This window comes from Tamandua tetradactyla, chromosome 7 (assembly GCF_023851605.1).
Source record: "Tamandua tetradactyla isolate mTamTet1 chromosome 7, mTamTet1.pri, whole genome shotgun sequence".
NCBI classification, from domain to species: Eukaryota; Metazoa; Chordata; class Mammalia; order Pilosa; family Myrmecophagidae; genus Tamandua; species Tamandua tetradactyla.
In genome coordinates, this window is record NC_135333.1 from 125,373,020 (window position 1) to 125,378,901 (window position 5,882).

Sequence of the window (5,882 nt, forward strand, 5' to 3'; positions counted from 1 at the left end):
CTTCCTTTCTCTCTCTCTCTCTAATCATCTATTTATCAATCCATTTTCTGAACATTTCAGCATATATCATGCTCCTTGATCCCTTCGTACTGCCATGTACATTTCCTTAGGACAGGGATATTCACTTATGTTACCATCTTTTTTTTTTTAATTAATTAAAGAATAAAAAGAAATTAACACAACATTTAGAAATCATTCCTTTCTACATATGCAATCAGCTTATGTTACCATCTTAAGTACAGTTATCAAATTCAAGAAATTTAATGTTGATATAAAACTTATAATCTATATTCCAAATTTTCCTGTGTTCCAGCAATGTCCCTTTGAGCCTTTTCTTCTCCTTGTTAGGTCCAATCCAGGATTGTATATTGCATTTAATTGTCATTGTCTCTTTAGTTGCTCATTTTTTAAATCGTGGAAACATGCACATCATAAAATTTCCCATCTCAGCCACTCCCAAGCATACAGTTCAGTGGGATTATATCACATTCACAATAATGTGATACCCTCCCCAAAGAGAAACCCTACACCCGTATGAATTAACTCCTCATTCCCTTTATTCCCTTGCCTGTGGCAAGTTTGCTGTAATGAACTTGAATATCCTCCAGTATTTTCTTTGTAGTTACCATAGGGCTTAAATTTTTTTTTAAATAGGAAAAGTATTTTAATCTCATTTTAGATAAAAATGCTGAATCATAGAATCACTGACTTCCCTAACATCAAGTAGCTAGTTAATAGTAGAGAATATGCCATAATTTCCATCTTTTTTAAAAAAATTTTAAACATAACAATATACAAACACAAACACAAACATTCTTACCATATGATCATTCCATTCTTGGTATATAATTAGTAACTCACAATATCATCACATAGTTGCATATTCATCACCATGATCACTTCTTAGAACATTTATATCAATCCAGGAAAAGAAATACAAAAAAAAAAATTCATACGTACCATACCCCTTTCCACTCCCCCCCACCGATCACCAGCATTTCAATGTACTAAATTTATTTTAACATTTTTTCCCTTATTATTTATTTATTTTTAATTCATATGTTTTACTCATCTGTCCACAAGGTAGATAAAAGGAGCATCAGACACAAGGTTTTCACAATCACACAGTCACACTGTGAAAGCTATATCATTATTCAACCATCTTCAAGAAACATGGCTACTGGAACACAGCTCTACATTTTCAGGTACTTCCCTCTAGCCTCTCCATTACTCCTTAACTAAAAATGTGATATCTATATAATGCATGAGAATAACCTTCAGGATAACCTCTTGACTCTGTTTGAAATCTCTCAGTCATTGACACTTTATTTTGTCTCATTTCTCGCCTCCCCCTTTTGGTCGAGAAGGTTTCCACAATCATAAGGCTTAAATTTAACATCCTAAATTTAAAAAAATCTTGTTTGCTTTTATACCAACTTAACTTCTCATTTGCTTTGATACCAACAAACTATGTTCCTATACTACTTGATTGCCCCATCTTTATGTAGTTCTTGTCACAAATTACATGTTTATACATTATGAATCCCAAACCACTGATTTATCCTTACATTTTATGCATTTGCCTTTTAGATTCTGTAGGAAGTAAAAAGTGGAGTTATAAACTCAAAATGCAATGGTGCTACCATTTATATTTACCCATTTTGTTACCCTCAGTGGGGACCTATATTTCTTTGAGGGTTTGATCTATTGTCTATTCTTTCAACCTGCAGAACTCTCTTTAGCATTTCTTGTAGGGCCATTCTAGTAATGAGGAATTCCATTTTTATTTATTTAGGAATGTGTTATTTTCTCCCTGATTTTTGAAAGATAGTTTTGCCAGATATAGTTTTGGTTGGCAATATTTTTGCCTTCGATACTTTAAATATTTCATCCCATTGCCCTTTTGCATCCATGGTTTCTAGTGAGCAATTGGAACCTAATCTAATTGGTGGGTGCACAGGTGGTTCAGTGGTAGAGTGCTTGCCTTCCATGCGGGAGACCTGGGTTTGATTCCCAGACCATGCACCCAAGAAAAGAATTGATGCCAATCTTAGTGGGGTTCCCTTGTATATAACATGTCGCTTTTCTCTTGCAGTTTTCAGAATTCTCTATCTTTGACATTCAACAGTTTGATTTTTATATGCTGCAGCTTGTGTCCATTTGGGTTTATCCTATTTGGAGTTTACATACATCTCAGATGTATGTTTTTATGTCTTTTGTTAAATTTCTAAAGCTGTCAGCCATTATTTCTTTGAATCGTCTCTCTGCCCCTTTTCTCTTTCTTCTCCTTCTGGGACTCCCACATGCATGTATTTGTATACTTGATAGCATCCCACAGGGTTCTCAGGCTCTATTCACATTTCTTTATTCTTTCTCCTTTCTGTTCCTCAGACAGGATGAATTCAATTTTCTTCTCTTCAGCTTCACTGATTCTCTCTTCTGCCAGCTCCAATCTGCTGCCAAACCTCTCTAAGGAACTTTAAATTCTGGTACTGTGGTCTTCAGCTCTATTTGGCTCCTTTTCATAATTTCCATTCTCTCTTAATATTCTCTTTGTATTCATCTATTGTTTTCCTGATTTTCTTCAGTTCTTTGCCTAGGTTTACCTTTAGCTCTGGTCCTCCTCACTGATGGTTTCTAATGCTTTAATCTTCTCCTTTCCCTGGGACATCACTTCCTGTTTCTTTGTGTCTTTTCTTGAAACCCGCACATTTTGATATCCTAATGTATGTCACTGGAATTTAGACTCTGGGTATGTTTGTTCCTTAAGCTTGTATCCCACTAGTGTTATGACAGAGCTTTCCTTGAATGTCAGGAGCTAACAAAACCAAAAACAAAACAAATAAAAAAGGAGAAAGAAGGAAACAAAGAAAACACCTTTCCCTGTCCTTGTCTTTTTTTTTTTTTAAAGGGGAATTTATTAAGTTGCAAATTTACAGTTCCAAGTCTGTGAAAATGTCCAAATTAAGGCAATGCTATAAAAATGTCCAAACTAAGGAATCCATGGAAAGATACCTTGGCTCAAGAAAGTTGATAATGTTTGAGTTTCTCTCTCAGCTGGAAAGGCACATGGCTACGCCTGCTAGCTTTCTCTCCAGGAGTCTTCAATGGCTTTCCCAGCGGTGTTTTCTTTATTCATCTCCAACAGCCTCTGAATGTGTGGGTTCTGTTGGCTCTAAAGCTTTTTCTAAAATGGTTTCCTCTTAAAGGGCTCCAGTAACCAACCCCACCTTAAATGGGTGGAGACATATCTCAGTGGAAACCATCTAATCAAAAGTTACTGCCCACAATTGGATGGGTCACATCTGTATGAAAACAATCAGAAAGATCCCACCCAGCAATATTGAATGAGGATTCAAGGTCATGGCTTTTCTGGTACGTAAAATCTTCAAACCAGCACACCACTCCCTGCTGCCCCCTGGTGCCTACCCTGACCTACACCTAATCCCCATCCCTGTCTTTTAAGATTGCCCTATATAAGTACTCTCCTTCAGGGTTTATCCATAAATGAGTTTAGAGCTTAGCTCCAGGCCAAAGTGTAGGAAACTGTCTGATCCTTCTTGTGCATGCATCTTGTCTTAGGCATGAGTATGTCTCCCCAGAAATTCCCCTGTTTATGGTTATGGATATCTTCTCTTCCCTGGGAAATAGTTTCCTCACCACCCAAGGCACAGTACTGTATGTCCTACAGCCAGCATCCATTTTCCCAGGCATTCACTTGATGTTCTCCCACAGCATTCTGTAGGAGAGATCTGTGAGCTGCCTTCTATTGCAGGGAAAGTTCTGGGATGGCGAGTCCCTCAGGCCACCACCAGACAGATTGGGCCAGGCATACATGCTCTCCGTTTGTGCTCTAGGTTTACTCTGCTCCCTCTGGAACCAGGACCAGGGAACTGGACTGAGAGTGTGGGCTGGTGAGGTGTAGGGGGAGGGCCAGCCAGAGTACCACAAGATCGTACTATTTTTAAGTAGCCTATTTCTGATTCAGCACTCACCCTGTTACTGCAATCCTTTATCTCTTTTCCGTAGCTTTGAGAAAGATGTTTCTGCCAGTTCTTGCTGGTTGCTTCTGTTGGAGGACAGAACCCTGAAGAAGTGCATTCTGCCATCTTGATCAGGGTGGGTGAGCTGGTATATACATTCTTGAGAAAAGTAACCAAAAGGCGAAAGTATTTGGCACTGTTTATCTCTGCAGCATTCCCTGAAGTGACCGTTTGTCTGGTCCTACTTCTGTTTCTTTGGGGTTTCCCTAGTTCTTGCTCTTTCTGACCCTGCTTATTCAACATTTATTCTATTCTGTGAGTTTGCCCTATATTCCTCTCATACATTCCTTTTTCTGCTTAAGTTTGTCAGGCAGTTTCTATTTCTTGCAACCAAACCACCTTAACTGATAAAATAATTCACTTTATCATTAGAGGAGAATCTGTATCTTATTATATAGATTGAATACATATGCCTGGATCAGGTATATTGAGAAAACATAAAAAGTAACAACATTTAACAATAGCATGACAAGTTGCAGTAATGTATTGCAATCTTGATAGAAAAACTAAAGGCATTTAGACAAATGAAATCGGAGTAGAAGTGATGTAAACTCTGCTCACCTTATATTAGCTACAATGTGTTATGTTTTGAATGTGTTCTCCAGATTTCTTGTCACCATCAGTAGTTTTAGATATATTGAGTGATTGATATATTACTGGTAAAGAAGGACTCAGATATAGCAGAACAAGAGAATCTGTAGCAAATTTATGCAACAAAATGGTATGTTACAGACTGTTTTGCTACACAGAGAGCATCTTTATTTCTATAATAGCTAGAATAAATTTTAAAGAGTAACGGAGAGGTGCTCTATACACCTCATTTCCAAAACAATAGTACACTATTTATTAGCATAATGAGAAGATTAAGAAATATGTTGGTGATGAGGTTAAGAAAGTTGGTACATTTTTCAGTTCAAATGAACTTAAGACATCATCAGAATAAATATTGTAGAGCATTGTTAAAATGTCATAAAATCTGGGAAAGAATATTTGATACCTATAGAAGACAAAGTAGAGTGTTAGGAAACTATGTCTGGATAATAGAAGTGTTTTCAGATCAAATTATTTTTTTTCCCTGGACATCTGATAAAGATGTCAACTGATAGCATGTACAAAATAAAGCAACCTTTTGATAGGTTGGTTTCTGTTTTAATAATAATTAAAAAAAAAAATCCAGGACTATACAAAAAGGTGTGTGTACTATTTATTTTGAGTTACATAATAGAAGACCTAATATGCATTTCAGAAGAGGTTGTTTCTTTTGACTTCTAAATACCTCTGCCATGACAATGTATCCTACCTCGACTGAGAAAATTGATATTCTCTAAAAGGTACTGCTTATCTGGTATGGCCTCTTTGGAAACCAGATTAAAAAAACAAAAACAAAAAAACCAACAAACTTTTTACTATGAAAAATTCAAACATATAGGAGAATGGAAAGAGAAAGAGAGAGAGAGAGAGAGAGAGAGAGAGAGAAGAATGTTAGAATTGACTGGAGGGTTTGTTAGAACCAATTGCTGGGATCCACCCCGGGAGTTTCTGGTTCAGGAAGACTGAGATAGGACCTGAAATGTGCATTTCCAACTAGCTTCCAGTTGATGGTGATGCTGCTGGTTTGGGAATCAACATTTTGAGAAACATTGGTGTCATGAAACCCATGTACCCTTGATTAAATTGTTAACCTGTGGTGAACTTTGTTTCATATATACCACCCGCTCGTAGCCTCCTCTCTGATGGAAGATTCAGAAGTAAATTCTGTCCGTAACCATTATCCACTTTCACTCATAATTCCTGACTGTATCTTTAAAACAGAGAGTGGCAAACTATTGCTTATAGGCC